At 46.9% G+C, this 18,188-nt stretch overlaps 1 protein-coding gene across 17 annotated transcripts in view; it reads left to right on the top strand.

Annotated features, from left to right (window-relative positions):
* The window catches only part of LOC139361593 (disco-interacting protein 2 homolog C-like), a 190,779-nt gene that overhangs the window by 78,874 nt on the left and 93,717 nt on the right, over positions 1-18,188 (top strand). For 5 of the 17 annotated variants that reach the window (XM_071090211.1, XM_071090207.1, XM_071090201.1 and 2 more), the window contains one exon: positions 3,711-3,830. The exons of 5 other annotated variants lie outside the window; for them this stretch is intronic. The gene's annotated coding sequence lies outside the window, so the exon portion shown is untranslated. Of the gene's footprint in view, positions 1-1,519; positions 1,669-3,710; positions 3,831-7,807; positions 8,074-18,188 lie in introns of those variants that run through there. 7 more of the 17 variants (XM_071090205.1, XM_071090206.1, XM_071090198.1 and 4 more) reach the window with 3 other exon arrangements.

Raw genomic sequence — 18,188 nt, 5'->3', positions numbered from 1 at the left:
CTCCTGGCCTGGTCTTGGACCTGCTGTGGAGCCTCTCAGTGGTACCAGGGCCCCCTTGTGTCACAGCAGTCTTGGGTGGTTGCACTGCCCCAGGATGTCCCAGGCTTCATGATGTCCCGGCTCCCCTGGCATGGCGGCCTCAGGCGGGTGGCACTGCTCTGACGGACGTCCCAGGCTTCATGATGGTAGGGCCTCCTTGTGCCATGGAGGCCTCGTGATGGTGGCACTGCCCCAGGGTTTCCCAGGCTCCAAGACCAGTGTTCCGTCCAGCGAAGGGAAGTTGTACTGTAAGGTCTAGTCTCGGAAGGTGCCTGGGGTCCTATCCTTCAGAGTGGTCCTACACTCACCAGAAATCAAGCCAGGAGGTCCTGCCAGAATTTGCAGCTGCGTTTCAGGTCGTTCCACAACACCTCTTTTATTTTGGCCTAGTCAGGTATATAATTCTTTTTCTCTTTGGTTTTTTTCAGACAGGCAAAAAAAAAAAAAAAAAAACCTTTTTGTTGCCCAGGCAGTGGTGTGAGCACAGCTTATTACAGCCTCAACCTCCCAGGCTCAAGTGGTCCTCCTGCCTCAGTCTCCTGAGTAGCCAGGACCCACAGGCACATGTCCCCCATGTCCCCATGCCTGACTTATTTATGTATTTTTTTTAGAGATGGATTTTTGCAATGTTGTCCAGGCTGGACTCGATCTCCTGGACTTAAGCACTCCAGCTGCCTCAGACTCCCAAAGTACTGAGATCACAGGCATGAGCCACCATGCCTGGCCAAATGTGTTTCTAATTTCAAAATTAAGAGGACCCAGAGCCAGTTAATTACGTCTCTATTGGAACATGCTCCTTATAGTACATTAGGAAAAATCATCCAGAACTTGGAAAAGGGGCTGGACAGACACAGCCTTCGAGGTTTTCTGATGAACCCCTGGGGTCTTTAACCATCTGGACGGATGTACCGTGTCAGACTCACTGTTGTCGACGGGCTGAAGCCCAGGTTTCATGAGGTTATGTGTCGGCTTGTAGTACTTTCTCTGGCAGAGATGCGAGTGACTTCTGCTCACTGAGAGGCTCATGTCAGGGACTTCATGGCCTGAGGGACGGCAGCCTGTTTGAGCTGATCGAGCAATCTCGCGCTACCCTTATTTTCTGAAACGCCTATGAGTGACTTCTCACATGGTCTTTGAAGCGGCTTCATGCCCGCCCTCCTTGGTAATGATCGAATGCTTTTTTTTGGACCCCTCTTCCCCTTTCTTTGGGGTGTTCCAGTCTCAGTTCTCATGTGTTCTGCTTCTGCGGGAATTTCTGAAGCTGCTGAGTGTAGAAATCACTGAGGAGGCTGTGCTCCCACCCCTGTGAGCCTTCCAGGCATCATCCTCTCCCGTTGGCGAGGCGGCGTCCATGGCACACCGAGGAGGCTGTGCTCCTGTCCCCTGTGAGCTTTCCAGGAGTCCTCGTCTCCCCTCCAGGGGGACGGGAGGAACTTTTCAAACCCTACTTAAACTTGTTTTCATGTCTTTGTTTTAACAGATTTCTTTGCATCTTCTCCCTTATCCAGAAGTGAGGGTGATCGCTGAGTTATTCACGGGAGTCAAGAAACCACACGCAGCCCAAAGTGACGTTTGTTTCCCTGGAATGATTTGTGTGTGTTCACCTTAAAATGCAACTCAGTAAAACAGGTGTGTTTTGAGGAATAACTTTAAATTACCCAGGTAAAAATGTGACAGTTAAATGTCATCGTCTGTGTGGGTGTCCACAGTCCCCTTCTGTGATTGCGTGTGAGTTTGTGACTTGTGGTTATTTTTGAAGAAAGAAAATCTGTTGCTGAGGACTTCAGAGGGTGCGCTGGGATTGTGTAGGGTGGACATCGGGGTCTTCAGTGTGTGGCTTCCTTGAAGAGGTTCAAATTAAGGCTGAGAGTCCCTACTCCAAAATGCTCCGAAGCATGAAACATTCCGAGCTTCCCCATGACACTCGAAGGAAATGCTCTTCGGAGCACTTTGAATTTCTCGCTGGGGATGCTCAACTGGAAAATGAACCATTGCTGAAAGACCCTTCTGGCCCCAGGAGGCTTGGATAAGGACATGGAGGGGGCCTGTGCCGTGTGTCCCTGGAGTGTGAGGCAGCCTGGGCTCGCTGGACTGGTTTTCGTAGGAGCCACAGAAAGGAAAGAGGGTCAAAGTGGCCACGTCTGGCTCCTGAGAAGGCTGGACCAGAAGGAGGTGGGCACGGAGGGCAGCAGTTGAGTCCCCAGCGTCCGGGTCTCCTGTCTCTGGTGGAGTTGAGAGCCTCCTCTAGTTTTGGCCTCTCCCCTGTCAGCAGCCACTGAGGCCTGAAGGGAGAGGAGGGGGCTGAGGAGAGGAGGAAGGATAGGCCTGCTTCTGGAGAGGGCCAACATCGGCCTGTGCTAGCCTCGTTTGTTACTCCCGCGTCCACGGTGCACGGCCGTGCTTCATGGTGTAGCGGTTCCCGGAATGTGCAGCGCTCTTGTCTGCAGTAACAGCTTTGTCTCCGACCCTTGGAGGCAAGTTACCTTTTTCCCCAGTGAAAAGAGGTAGAAAATCTTATAGAAATGCATTTGCTCTAATGTCTATTTTCCGATAAGACATGGTCGCTTAGGCTAAATCTTTGGGAGGTCAAGGCAGGAGGATCACTTGAGGCCAAGGGGTTGAAGACCAGCCTGGACAACATAGCAAGACCCCATCTGTATAACAGAAAAATTAATTGAGTGTGGTGGTGCGTGCCTGTGGTCCCTGCTACTCTGGAGGCTGAGGTGGGAAGATCACTTAAGGTTACAGTGAGCTGCGATTGCTCCACCATACTCCAATCTTGGTGACAGAGCCAAGACCCTGTCTCAGAAAGAAAAGTAAAAAAAAAAAAATCCAGAAATGTCATTTTCTTTTTAAATCATCCGAAAAGAAAAATCGTTTTTTTCTAAGAATGTAAAGGGAAACTGATACGATTCTTTCCTCGCATTGTTTCTCCTTTTCAAATATTTACAGTAGTCCATCCACATCGTCTCTCATCTCATTACAAAGCAGCAGGTGTCTTTGAGGTTAGTGGTGTTTCTCTGCGTCGCACCTTGGAGAACAGCCAGCATGAAACCTCTTACCACAATCGTGCGCATCGTTTGTAGTCCCAATTAAAATCCTCTCCAGAGATGCCTGTGCTGCTTTTTATAGCAGAACTTTGGTTGTCCTGAAATGTGCATTCAGCTAATGGTTTTAAGTTCATATCTGAGATGATGATGTATAATTCATGAAGCATATGGGATCAGTAATGATTGAAGATAATTCTGGCTGATGTCATTTAGAGGATACTTTTCACTTCAAGTTAAAGCTTCCTTCGTGATAGTCATTTTGGGATTCATTTAACTATGTGCTTTATTTCATAGCTCACATTTTCATTAGTCATTTCATAACATAGGATTTTGAAAGCAGATTTGGCAAAATATTTCTAACAAAATGTTTGCTTATGGCGTCCTAAGGAACAGCACTCAGAATTGCTGATAACTGTGGTACATTTTAAGGCTGATGATAGAAGTCACTTGAACGGGAAGGGGTGCTTTGTGAGGCAGATGGGGTTTGAACCCCGACCCTCCTGATACACCAGTCCTGACCCTGGCCTTCTCTCCTCTCCACTGGGAGATGAGAAGGTGCCAGCGTCCACTTCATAGGCCATCCTGAGAACCTGGGACTAAGGACTTGTGTTCCTCTTGCAGGTGGCGCAGATGTGGGGGCTTGACGATATACACACTGGGCTTACAGATCCCCAGGCTGGCAACCCAGAGAAATCACGAGGGCTCGGCCACGACCCTGGAGGGAGACGGGTACTGGCTCAGGTATGCGAAATATGAGTCCTCATTTCCATACAGTGTCACCTACGACAGCGTCAGGTGAAAGCCAGTGGTTTGGCATTCCTGGGATAGACAGTCCTGGAATTACAAGGGAAGCTTTTTACTCCTCCCCTCTGAACACATGAGGTCCATGGTCCCCTCACATTTAACGCTGGGAATCCGAATCAGTGACTCCTTGTCCACCTGAGGACCACCCAAGAGGATCCACACACCTGCTACAACAGTGGCTCCGCACCTGGTCAGCAGGGGAGCAAAGCAAATCCCACCTTTATGACTGAACTGAATTACCCCGACACTGGCAGTCTGCAGTGACGTCTCCGGTCTTGGCCCCCGCTCCCCGTGGGGACAGGAGGTGGCTTCAGGAGGCTGGTGATGAATGCCTGAATGAAGTCGACTTGTGACTGCAGTTCTGTCTAAGGGCCTCCCTGGGTGTTAGATGTCAGTAAATGACACCTATGTGTGGATCTCATGTGCTGAGAGAAACAGTGGGGGAAATCAAAGCTTGTGGAGTCTGCAGGTTCTGGACTTGGGGGTGTGTGCACCTGTGTACTTGGTGAGTGGTGTGATGTCTGGAATGAGTGTGCGCGTATGTCACGTTTGTGCGTGTGTGGTGAGTGTATTTAGCAGGTGTGGGTGGAGTGAGCATGTTCATGTGTGTCGTATGTATTTGAGGGTGTGTGTGGAGTGTGTACATGCATCACATTTGGTAAGGGTATTTGAGGGTGTGTATGGAGTGCATATATGCGTTTGCGTGTATAGTATTGGGTGAAGGGGTGGCGTGTGTGGAGTAAGCATGCACACGTGTATGCTGTGTGTGGGGTTTCTACGTGGTCCTCCCCTGAGCCTGCTCCTGGGCCCTGCTGTCCTGGCAGCTTTACAGTTTGGTGCGTCTTTGATTCCGGAAGATTCTGGAACCAAATTCTGAAGCTGTGATCACAAACTTGCAGCCCTGGAGGACGCTGGCCCATGGAGCTGGCACGAGGGTCTCTGTGCTGGCCTCTCCCTGGGCTCTGTCCACAGAAGAGCATGTCCGATGATTGAGCTGTGCGAGTCTGTGGCTCCCCAGCCTCCAGTCAGCCCTCGGTTCTGCCCCACCTCTGTTTTTCTTGCTGAGGGGCTCCGGGAAGTGGTGCCTGGGATGGCGTTTTCACCCTGGGGTTGCTTCACCAGCTGCCCAGGTGCTGGCTGTCTGAGGCCTGCTGCCATCCTGGGTGGACGGGGCTGTCGCGGGGGCATTCCTGAGCACCTGCGGGAAGGCAGGGTTAGGAGTGCCAGAGGTGAGTGGCTTCCTCCCACACTTGATTTTCTGGAAAGTTCTGGGTCTCCTATTTTTCCCTAAGGGAAGTTAGAAACTGAGTTTGTCTTTAGGGGAACGTCTTCGCAGCGTCTGTTGTTTGAATGTTCTCCAGGTGTGGAATACTCGGGGCCGTATGTGTTTGGGAACATCCGTGTCCTGAGCGAATTCAGTAGGGAATGGAGAGAGGCCTCCTGTCAGCTTGGCCTCTGTTTCCTGCTTGTTGAGAGTTGACAGCTGCTGGTATCCCAGGGAGAGTAAAGCACTGGGCGGTGTGGGATGGGAACGTTCCCTCTGACAAGGTCAGTGGGAAAGCATCTAAACAAACGTCGCTGTTCTCCAGGCTTCTCCAGGCTTCTCGGGGTCGAGCTTGTTTTGTGGTGTTCAGGGAAAGCTACCCTTGTTCCTGTTCCTCACCATTTGAAAGGTGTCCAGGACTCTTTCCTCTGGAGAGGTGATGTGCGTGAGTGGGGGTCAAGTCGCAGGCTCCGAGGTTATTTGGAATCTGTCAACTGATTTCCTGAACACACAGGTGCTTGGTAAAGATATTCCTGATTAGCTAAAACATTTCAACAGGACGTGATAGCTGGTGGTTTAAAGACTATCACAATTTTCCTGTTACTTTTTAAATGCCTGTTGAATCAGGGGGGATTCACATACTTTTCTTTTCCTGTCTGCATACTTGATATTTTGTTTTTTGTTTTTTATATGGGTGTGCAGTTAACAGGATTTAGAAGCAGACTCAGCCCTGGGGAGACTTCAGGGCCACCTCAGTCAGTGCTGAAGGGAGGCAGGGGTTTGGGGGCTACCTCCTCCATAGGACGGACACCAAGGGCCAGAGGTCAGCAATCTCAGTGAGGTCACAAAGACGGGCACACCCAGCACCCTGGCCCATGTGCCTCTCCTTCATGTTTGTCTCTGCTGAAACTGCTCTCCTGGGTCATCATGGGTGATCTCTAGGCGTGTGCTTGCTTCTTGCAGAAGTGGTGTCTGGCTGTGGTCAGTGTGGGCGCTCAGGACTTCCATGTTTTTGGCTCAGATTAATATTGGGCAGTGGTGTATGTTTGTTTTGGAGTGGTAGATCGGGTGGATTTTGGCTTTACCAACTCATTTAATACCTGTTCTCCTAGGTATAATACCTGTTCGTAAGCCGCATGTTTTCCTAGGTGCTGGGGCCCTATCATAAGCCGCGTGTTCTCCTAGGCTCTGGGACCCTATCATAAGCTGTGTGTTCTCCTGGGCGCTGGGACCCTATCATAAACTGTATGTGAGTGATCTCGGAGGTGCTCCTTATGAGGATCCGATGCCTGACCTGAGGTGGAACAGTTGCAATTCAAAACCAGCCCCCTGAAAAATTGTCTTCCATGAAACCCATCCCTGGTGCCAGAAAGGCTGGGGGACAGCTGGCCTAACAGGTGCTAAGATGTCAGTAGATTTTTGGACTCGGGCCTCAGTTGAAGAGGATTAGATTTTGAAAGGTGGGGATTGAAGGCTTCTAAAGGAAAGGTTTTCATCTCCAGTGGGGCCTGGGCAGAACTGGGTAGAACTGACCCAGAAGCTGACAACTAGTCAGGCTGGCTCACTGCCTGTGTCCTGTGTGTGCAGCCTTGCTGTTTATTCAATTGTCTGGTGGTGGTGTGGATTCCATCCACTGCCTCAGAGTAGTGGAACCCATTACTTCAAGGCTGACCTTATTTTAACTTTATCAAAAAGACATGAAAATCATTTAGTATAAATCTTCCAGATACCTGTATCCTTTCTTTTCCCAGAGACTTTTAAGTATTGCAACTTAAAAATCTTCAAAAATAACTTTTTTAAAAAATTTATTTATTATTATTATACTTTAAGTTGTAGGGTACATGTGCATAACGTGCAGGTTTGTTACATATGTATACTTGTGCCATGTTGGTGTGCTGCACCCATCAACTCGTCATTTACATTACGTATAACTCCCAATGCAATCCCTCCCCCCTCCCCCCTCCCCATGATAGGCCCCGGTGTGTGATGTTCCCCTTCCTGAGTCCAAGTGATCTCATTGTTCAGTTCCCACCTATGAGTGAGAACATGCGGTGTTTGGTTTTCTGTTCTTGTGATAGTTTGCTAAGAATGATGGTTTCCAGCTGCATCCATGTCCCTACAAAGGACACAAACTCATCCTTTTTGATGGCTGCATAGTATTCCATGGTGTATATGTGCCACATTTTCTTAATCCAATCTGTCACTGATGGACATTTGGGTTGATTCCAAGTCTTTGCTATTGTGAATAGTGCTGCAATAAACATACGTGTGCATGTGTCTTTATAGCAGCATAATTTATAATCCTTTGGGTATATATCCAGTAATGGGATGGCTGGGTCATATGGTACATCTAGTTCTAGATCCTTGAGGAATCGCCATGCTGTTAAAAGAAAAGCTCTAAGTACATTTTTGATGAGCACCCTTGACAGCTTTAATATGTGAAGTAAATTCCCTTGACTTTTGTATTCCTAGAAACTCGTTCATGTTTGCAGAAGACTTTGCATTGTGTCAACAGTGGCCGCTGTTCGGTGACCATCACACCTGCCGTGTCTCATTTAGAAAGTGGGATGTGGATGGATTAATTTTTCAGACACAAAAACACATGGGCTTTTTGTTTTTGGTTTTGATGTTTTTGTTTTTTTCCCCCCAGCTGAATTCAAGAAAGGGAAACAAGCAGACTGAAAGCGTCTTAGTGGCTGGGTGGGGGATCCTACTATGGTGTTGGATTGTGTTCTGCCAGACATCGCTCCTCGAAAAGCTGACCCTGAAAGGGCTGGCATTGCCCTCACCCTGGGTCATTTGTCTGTCTCACCAGAAAATGAAGAATCTGCCAGAGTACTGTGAGTCAAATTCAGTCAGAACTCGATTAACTAAGAGGCTTTGTCTCAAAGGCCAAAGCATAAGGACACATTTTTAATTTTTAAGGAGCGCTTCATCGTCAGTTCTGATGTGTACTGCATTAGGAAACCTCTGAACTTCCACGTTCAGTCCCAGAGCTCTGAGGGAAAGTGGTTGTGACCTTCCCGCTGTTTTTGTCACTAGCTTTATTCATTTCCTTAAAACCCTTTTTTGTATGAGTTGTATTACAGTTTGAAAAAAAAATTCACTTAGGTAGAACTAGAAGCGTTTCCGCAGTGTTAATACTCATGACCCGTTCTGGGTCTCGGTATATGTGTACTGTATAAATGTGCGTGTTTGTATGTGGTGTACCCATACTACGTGTATTTCCACTGTGCATGTATTTACAGTGTATAAGTATGTACACTACATATGTGTCCTACAGACGTGCATGCTGTAGGCATGCATGTACATGTGTATATGTGTGTATCTCTGGGCACTATGGTTATATGCACACTACTTGGACACCTATCTGTTCTGCATGTGTACATACATGCATGTATTTAATGCCATATGCATACCTGTGTATGTACACCATGTATGTGCACATTATTTCTGCAGATGTATATATACATATGTGCATACAAGCATGCATGTACACTATGCACACTGAATAAACTTTTGGATATGTACACACTAATACATGCTGCATATGTATGTACACTATTGCTTATGTGTATACGCTTTCTATGTTAGTGTACTGATGTACATTGTATACATGTGCATATGTGTACACTGCGCATTTGTATGCATGCTGTCGTGCACCTACGTGCATTGCATAAGAATGTATGCTATATGCATGTGTATACATATAGTAAATAGCATACCTGTGTACATATGGATGTGCATGTGATGCCATATGCATGTACATACAGGTTATAGTATACCTGTGTACACTGTATGCATATAGATGTGTGTACATGCTATGCAAGTGCATGCATGTTAGCGTACCAGATGTGTGTATGCTCTGTGCTTGTACACATGTAGTGAACTTGTTTGTACACTATATATATTTGGATATGTGTACACTCTGCATGTACACTACATGGATCTGGATGTGTGTGCACTCTGTAGACATGTAGTGCTCTTATGTACACTATACGTATTTGGATGTGTGTACGTTCTATGCAGGTACACGTGTTACAGTGTACCATATACGTACAATATGTGGATGTAAATGTGTGTGTGCTCTATGGCACCAGGAATAGGGCTCCCTGAGGGATCCAAGAACGCACTATCTCGCCGGCACCAGAGAATGTAGGAAGAAAACAGTTGTTTGTTGCAACCTAGTTGAAATTTGGCAGGTTACTATACCCTTTGCAACGATTTAGGAACAGTCACATCATTGATGTGTGTGTTCCTGAAATCATAAACAGCTCTGTGAGGTGTGTCTCATCCCCAGACGAGAGAGGGAACCGAAACAACAATGACTCGGTCACTTAAGTGAGGTAGAAATAACAGAGCAGCTGTCTAGCTTTCCATATTATAACTTTGTCAGGAGCTCAATGAGAAATCGCCATTCATCAGGAAATGTGTCCGCTTTCTACTGTTCTTTATCAGTGGCATATTTACTGCCTCGTGTTATTCCTCATGATGTAGCAAAATCCCTCCTAGAGTTGTGAATATAAACAGTTTATGACAGATGTAGTATCTTCTTTGTTAACATTGAAAACGATATGTAAGTTCATCTTCAGATTCTGTTTGGAAGGATGAGAAAGAAGATGGTTAGGACAAAAGAATAGGGAGCTTTCAAGTAAACAGGGAAAATAAGGACTTTGTGCAAAATATTTCCAAATTTGGAATTTGAGAATACTAAATCTCACATCTAAGATCGCAGGTAGCTTTTTTTGGGTTTTTAAAATTAGTATTTGGTTTTCCATGCCTTTGGGAATTTCAGTCCTGATGGAGGATTGCAAGAATAATCTGATTTTTCAGAACAGAAGGGCAGTCTGTCTCTTTTGTAAATTCCAGGTTCTACCGTAGAGAAATAGAAATTGCTGCCAACTTTCTGTAAGATTCTTCAGTTGTTTCCTCTTCTGTGGTTAAAAAACCATCTCTGGGTTTAGTCTTAGCCAAGTTCCTCTTACCAGGTTGCCTTACATTTCACACAGCTGTTGAAAGTCTTCATCATTCGTAGTTAACTTGTGAAAAGCAAAACCTTGTATTAGTTAGATCTGAGCACCTTGAAGGCAGGGCTTTGTTTTATATTTTTAATAAGCAGCAGGGTGATGGCAGGGCTGGGGCCCTTCATCCCATCATGCATTCCTTTGAGCTTTCAGAGTTCTCACTGTGTGCTGAGTGTCGTGTTGGCTGTTTAGGGTTTAAATAGGAATACGAGGCTCTGCGACTTGGGACGCTCTTACCACCTTCATAGAGAGCTTGGTAACAGCTTAGCATGACAGCTTTCACACCTGTTGTGTATACTTTATTACGGCCCCACAGAAAGGGTGTTGATTTAAACCTAATAATTTCTCGTGCTTATTTTTGCCTTTATTCCTAGTAACAGTCCCGATACTTTTTCTTCCTTTAAAATCTTGCCAATCGCTGATGAATTGGTGATAAATTATGTTTATGTGTTCTCTAAATCTAGCGATTTAATTGGAGGTCATTCTTCTTGTACCATGTGTCAGTGCTATGTCAGGATGGCTCAGTTTTACGTTTTCAAAGGATTAACTAGAGTAAGATGCAGCCTTACTGGAACTTGCTCATTTATGAAATATAGGCACCTTATTTTTTGTTATACTCGAGGTGTGCTCAAATGTATACATTTTGAGCCATATTAGAAGGATATACAAGATTGTAATGAAGAAAACAACAAGTTGATCAAGTACCAGCTAATGAAATTTATGTTTGAAGTATATGGAACATGGACCTTGGCAATCACTTTTCATCTTGACCTTTTATTTTTTTACTAGAATCTTCGTCTGTCACCCAGGTTGGAAGGGTGGAGCACAGTAGTACGATGTCCGTTCACTGCAACTTCTACTTCCCAGGTTCAAGCGATTCTTATGCTTCAGCCTCCCTAGTAGCTTGGGTTACAGGGTGTGTGCCACCATGTCCAGATAATTTATTTGTAGTAGAGATGGGGTTTTGCCATGTTGGCCAAGCTGCTCTCCAACTCCTGACCTCAAGTGATCCACCCACCTCAGCTTCCCAAAGTGCTAGGATTACAGGTCTGAGCCACCATCCCTGGCCTTATCTTCTGTTCTAATATTGGTTATTCAGTCTGAATGATAGCGCCTGGTTGTATTAACTTGTTGTAGACAGCACAGTTGAAATGAATTTGATCGTGTATGTACGTGCTGACTTAGCGTTCATGGCAGCAGTGTGAGGTGGGCATTGTTCCTGAAGGAAGGCCGGATGGGCAAGTCGGGGCTTAGATACGAGACTTGGGCACAGTCACTGCTGTCCCATGGCTGAGATCAGGCCTGTCTGACTCCTGTACCCCGAACTCTTCTTAACACACGAACGAGCAACTGTCAAGAGTCGGTGCTCGAGTGTGATGTGGCCTGTGGTGTTTGCCTCTCAGCCTTGCTTTGGCTCGGGGTAACAGGGCAACAGCTCCCTCCCTCGTGTGGCTGCCTGGGAGTCCCAGGAGAACCCACTGATACCGTTTATAAATGCTGGACATCGAGCGTTCTCCTTGGTACCAGCACATCTGGAATTGGACAGTGCAGTTAGATTCTCGTCCAGTAAACCTGTACAGGAGTGTGTGAACTCTGCATTTGCTTCTCCCGGACAAAGGTGAATTCCTGGTCACTATTGGATGGCAACAGGTGTGGCCTCAGGAGCAGCACGGAGACAGGCACCCGGGTGCAGGAAGAGCATCTGCAAGAGGGGTTGGGGAACGTGACAGACGCAGGTGCGAGTTCAGCTATTACCGGAGGAGGGGGGGTTGAGTAAGACCAGATTTTCTCATTGTTGCCCCTTTCTGAAAAGGACCCTGAATTGACTTCTCTGTGGCTCCTCGTGCCTCCTTGTCAGGTTGGAGGAGACTGCGCCCCTGGCTCAGGCCCTGCTTGTGGCGAGAGGGAAGCTGCTGTTGCTTGCTCTGCCCTCCCTGTGACGTCCTCTGTGCTGTTCTCCTCTGGGAACAGTTCTGCCGAGCAAGCTTGGACACTGCTCCCTTCTGCCCTTTCATGTGTGGAAGGCTTGTGTTCTTTCCTGGTTTTTGATGATGCTGAGCAATGTTTTTGCAAGGATCACTTGTGCCCATACAGGGAGAAGCCCCTTTGCAACTTTAACATCTTGACGTTCTCAAGCAGAGCTTGCTATCGAAGTTGACAGACTCTTGTGTTTTTGTTTTGGCAGAAACCGAATTTCAGTCCTAGGACAGCTTCAGCACACTTGATCCTAGCTCTTCTCTCTCACCGCTCCCCTCGTATGTGGCAGAAATCATATGCCCTGAAGTTTACCAGTCCCTTCATTTGAAAATCAGTTAATGTATGCGATCCTCATGAAAATTTTTCTTTTTATAAAAGCAATTGCAAAGACTGGGTTTTGTGAAACCATTGTTTTGTGCGTATATTAATTGCACTCACAATAAGCTTTGTCTTCTAAATATTTCATGTTTCAGATTAGCACTGGAATCGTGCCCTGGAGTAGTTTTGCTTTTCCGCTTTTATTTTTGGCTAAGGTAAAGTTGAGAACATTGTGATATTAGGTGTAATGAGCCCTTTTAGTTTCTTCTATGTCTGTTTTCCTTTAAGCCAAAACCAGCAGACTGATACCAGTTTGTGAGCACCTGGCATCTCCCAGGCCTTTCCTGGGTCTTCCCTCCGCTGTCTCGTCTCGTGGACAGAGCAGTCACTTGTGGAAGGTGAACCTGAGAATCCATGCGTGGAATTATGTAAATGTCATAGCTCTCTTTTGTGACGAACTGAATCACATTAAGCCCAGTAAATTGTAACAGCAGGTTTTGCACACACAAAGCATTGAACACCAGGACAGGTAACCAGGCTGCGACGCTTCTGGTCCTGCACAAGACCTCTGGTATCACAGCACATTTAATAAATTGGCAGCATTGAGTGTTTGAAAACGTTGTGTATGTACCATGTCCGTGATTTTCGAGGGCCTGGAAAAACACCTCTGTGGTTAGAGCAATCTTGATCAATGGGAGCTTAAGGTTAGTACTGGGGCAGACTGTGTTTTAAAGAATCAAGGTCTCTCGAGTATGTTTTGGTTTTCCCATGAAGAAGAAAGATGTTAGCTGTTCTTTCCTGGACTGTGACTATCAGAGTGCCCCACCTCAGTCACTCACATGTTTACTTCATTTCCATTTAACCGGGCTGGGCTTGGGTCAGAATACTTCGGTTGTCAAATGTCATATGAGGCTGAGGAACTGTTTTCTGCTTCATCGTTGGCATGTGGAAATAGTGTTTTCCAAAGCATACTCTACTTTCTCATTTGTGTTTATATAAAATAATGGAATGGTTATTTTAACTGTGCAGTTTCCCATGCTTGGTTATTTAATTGCAGAAAGATAACGGTTTTATTTTGCTAAAATCTGTGCTAGGAATTGTGCAAAATATTTGTGAAATGCCCATTTTACTAGCTGAAATTATAGATCTTTGTATAGAAAAGAAAAAGCCTATTGCTACAAGGTGCATTATCTTTATCGATGCAAAAAGCTTATTGGCCGTGTAGTCAGTAAAATGCATCAGAATGTGGCGAAAATTGAGAAAAGCAATGAAGTTTTAAAATCTGCTCTGCAGTTTTCTTCAACTCCCTTGCAAGATACTTAATTTGAATAAAAGACAGAATAAAGTGTTCCCATTGAAGAAAGGGGCAGGAGGACTGTTCAGAATGTGTTCTGAATCTGAGCAGTCCTGCCACGCTCGTCTGTGATGTGGTGGTGTCCATGGTACCACTTTTACAGAACTTTAAGAATGCTACTTCTGTGAATAAAATACATTTATTCTTAGCATTTCAGTTTTGAATTTTGAGAAGTGTAAAACGTGTTAATGGTTTCTTTCCCTTACAGAATTTACTACTTCTTTTTTTTTTTTTTTTTTTTTTTTTTTAATGCCTACAAGACTCTGAAGCACATTAATCACTTAAAAAGAAAATTTTAAAAAAGGGCCAGGCGTGATGGCTCACGCCTGTAATCCCAGCGCTTTGGGAAGCCGAGGTGGGTGGATTGCTTGAGCCTGGGAGCTTGAGACCCAGGGAACCAGCCTGGGCAACCTGGTGAAGTCCCACCACTACTGAAAACACACAAATTAGCTGGGCGTGATGACTGCACACCTGTAGTCCCAGCTACTCCAGAGGCTGAAGAGAATCGCTTGAGCCTGGGAGGCGGACCTTGCAGTGAGTGGAGATCACGCCCTTGCTGTCAAGCCTTGTTGACAGAGTTTGGACCCTGCCTGAAAAACACCAACGATAATAACGTATGGGTGAACTGCCCGGCTGCTCTGTCTAGAGTAGAATAAATCCAATTACGTTTTTGTCTTTTATTAGCATTGAAATTTTCTTAATCATCCCTTTGTTTTCATTACATTGTAGCAATATATTGCTGCTTCGAGTCTGGAACAAGTAGGCTTCTCTGGATCAGGTTCTTACTGGATTGCTAAAACTTAGAATGATTTTTCCCCTCCTTGGATGTGACTTATAGAACTTTGCCTTTTGAGGTGATGTGCTGCATTTGACAGCGGACACAGGAACGCCCGAAGAATTCACTTATGGGGCTAAAATGTACGTGCTTTGTAGTGTTTCCCTCCTAGAATGAAAATGGTACCTCTCATTTGGGGGTCGATGATGCTATTTGCTGAAAACATTTTAAATTTTATTTATTTTAATTGTTTGAGACGGAGTCTTGCTCTGTCACCCGGGCTGGAGTGCAGTGGCACGATCTTGGCTCACTGCAAACTCTGCCTCCCAGCTTCACGCCATTCTCCTGCCTCAGCCTCCTGAGTAGCTGGGACTATAGGTGCCCGCTACCACGCCTGGCTAATTTTTTGTGTATTTGGTAGAGACGGGGGTTTCACCGTGTTAGCCAGGATGGTCTCGATCGCCTGACCTTGTGATCTGCCTGCCTTGTCCTCCCAAAGTGCTGAGATTACAAGCGCGAGCCGCCGCACCCGGCCAAAAACATGTTTCTTTACTGCCTCAGTCCTCAGTTGGGTAGTCTGTTCTTTGTAGGACACTCAGGGAGCGGGGACATCTTGAGTCTTGAAAGGCGCGCTCTGCCAGATGGGAATCTTCCAGCTGCTTATTTAGGGAATCCTGCCGGCTGTCATTGACTGGAGAGCGCAGTTTCCTGGCTGCCCTGGTCTTTGAGGGGAGGGAGGCTGAGGGGTCATTTTCCCACCTGGACCAACATGTTTATTAAACCTGGTTTGTGGATCATTTGGATCTTTTTATGAAGGAAAAGCCACATCTGTGACTTTCAGATGAGTGGAAGTCATGTTAAAAAAAAAAATAAATATATATATATATATATTTTGGTTACTATGGAGAAGTTTTGTCCTTGTGACCTGTGAATACAGTCACGGGAGAGCAGAATGTTCACGGTGTGGGTGCTTATGGTGTACATGTAGAGTCACATTCGTCACAAGTATTACGTTAAAAAGTGACAAATAAGAGAGAAATATTTTCCTCTCTACAACCTCGGTAAGAAGCTGGCAGTACTCTTGTTTTTGGAGGGGTGTGAAGGGAATATTGAGAAAGTGTCATCAACATTAGACTCGCCCACTCTGCAAATCCTGTGCTGGCTCGCGTGAAGACCCCGTGATGGAAAGATGCAGCCCTCTGCCCAGAAGGAGGTGAATCTTTGTAGCGCTCAGGACGCATGGTTCATCTCTATATAAAGGTAGAGTGTGAAACGCCGTGGAGGCTGAGAGAAGAGATGTGGTTAGCAAGTATGAGTGAGACGTTTGCGGCTTGTTAGCACCTGGCGTGTGTGCAGCAAACTTTGCTATCTGCACACGTGTGATCCTCAGAACACTGGCGTGTGGAGCCGTGGGGGCTGTCGAGGGCCCCAGCTCCTGACGGGCTGAGGAGTTCCCTGTTACCGCCAGGATAACCGTGATTTTGAAGGCTGTCACTCAATCCCAAGTCCCGGAAGGGGCTCCTTTCAGAGAGGAAAACACCCCTAGAGCCTCGGGCAGAATTCAGTGATTTTTCATATAATGCTGCTTAGATTTCGCAAAAACATGAAACCAAGAACATATTTCGGAATGCTTATGGTTCTTTTGTAACCATGGAAACAAAGTAATTTGCAGTCGATGGACAGTTTGCAGAAGCTGAACTGCCTACGGCATGAGCACAGCGCTCTCCCTACCGCCCTGGGCCTTGCTCTGGTTTGCTGGGGAGGCTTCGCAGAGCCTCTTGGCTGGAATACCTCTCCCGTGTCCCATGTTGCTACCCCTGGTCACAGCCATACTGCTGGGCGCCTGTGCCGTGAGGACACTGAGTGGACACGGAGCCGCGGGGCAGCAGTTGGTCATGAGGTGGCATCCACATGGTCCGAAATAGGTTTCTGTTCATTAAGAATGATCATTGCAATAAAAACATAGAGTGAAAGAAAACCCTCTACTGACCTGAGAATGCGTCAGCTGAGTTGCATTGGGAAGTGCAGTGAGGAAGGTGAGGGCTGAAAGGAAATGAGGGAGGGAGAGGAAAGGAGAGAAGGGAAGTGAAAGGTGGAGGGAGGATGGGAGTGAAAGAGGGAGATGGAGGAGGAAGAAGAGAGAGGGTGGTGGGCAGGAGCCTGGGAAATGAGTCCCAGAGCCGGTTCCTGACCGTCGTGGGTGCGTCAGAGCTGATCTTCCAGGAGAGGTGGCCTGGGACGGCTGACCCTTAGGAAGTGAGGGCCTGGGGGAGCTGATTTTTTGGCCCTCAGCGGGACTGTTACTGACCTGAGATGCAGTCGATGGTTATCCCGAAGAGGTCGTCTGCACAGCCACCGTTTGCTGCCAGGTTGGAGAGAGAAATGCTCCTCCCCATGGGTTCTTTCTATTTTGTGGATTTTTCCCAGTTTAGCTGAGCAGCCTGTCAGTGGAAATATTAGGGATTACTAACATGTCTCCATTCTACAGAGCAGTCGGCCAGCTTCCGATCCTGTAGTTGTTGGGGGCACGACTCCCGTGGTGTCAATGCCGGCCCAGCGTGGAAGCCGCAGCCCGAGGCGCTGGGAAACCTGTGGGGCTCTCGCTGCCCGGGTTCTGATGGGAGTCGTGCGCTGGAAGAAAGATGTCCTTAGGGCAGAGCCTGGCGAGGAGGGGGTGCTGCTGTTGCAACAGTATATGGAATTTCAAACGACGAATGAAACAAGCTTTTAATTATGACCAGAGCTCTATGCTGTGCGTTTCTTCAAATGGAAACGTTGTGCTTAAATGAATTTGCTGTTAATCGGTTGCCTCGTGCAAGACAGAGGGCTGGGAGTAAAGTAGAACGTAGACTTATCTACAAAGCTTCCTCCTTTCAGACTACAATCAGTTGGATGGTGCTACACAGGAATACATGAGAATTCGTGTGAGAAAGGTGAGGGGTGTAGAGCTGTGTGACCGGCAGGTGTTGGGGGAGGTTTGAGAGAAGCTTTTGGCTGAAGTGGTGTCAGGTGCAGGTGCTGAAGTGTGATGTCTGGCTGGATGGAAGAGCACACGCCTCTGGGCTGCGGGAAACCCATAAAGGAGGAGGTGGGCAGATGTGAGTCGTGTCTTAGGAATGGTGGCAATTCAGACAGACCCAGGATCAGGCTCCCACGGGGGAGGAGTGGACATCAGGACCCAGGGAACGTGGGGCGGGGGTCATACCCAGGCCTCTGCGGAGCTTGCTGCTGTGTCAGCAAGGCCCTGTGCTTGCCCTCCTTAAAACTTTCCTGATCCATAAAACGGGCACGACAAAATCCACCTTGTGACACTGAAGCTTAAATGAGATGATGAACATGGTGCCTTCCTTCCCTTCCTGACACATCATAGACTCACAGCTATGGTAGCAGCGACAGACTGGATGAAATGCTGGAGCCGCTTTGCGCCTGGTGAAGCCACATGGATTTGTACAGTGCTGGTGACTGTCTCCAAAAGCCTTTGGTCACGGCAGTGGCAGCCTTGAGTGGCTCTTGGCATACTTCAGTTTGTGGAGTGCAAGGTTGACTGGAGATTTGAGGCCATTGATACTACCCAGGGGTGAGC

Source organism: Macaca nemestrina, unplaced genomic scaffold, assembly GCF_043159975.1.
Source record: "Macaca nemestrina isolate mMacNem1 unplaced genomic scaffold, mMacNem.hap1 Scaffold_67, whole genome shotgun sequence".
Classification (NCBI taxonomy): Eukaryota; Metazoa; Chordata; class Mammalia; order Primates; family Cercopithecidae; genus Macaca; species Macaca nemestrina.
The sequence above is the reverse complement of the archived record's forward strand: the minus strand, read 5'-3'. Positions and strand labels throughout refer to the sequence as shown.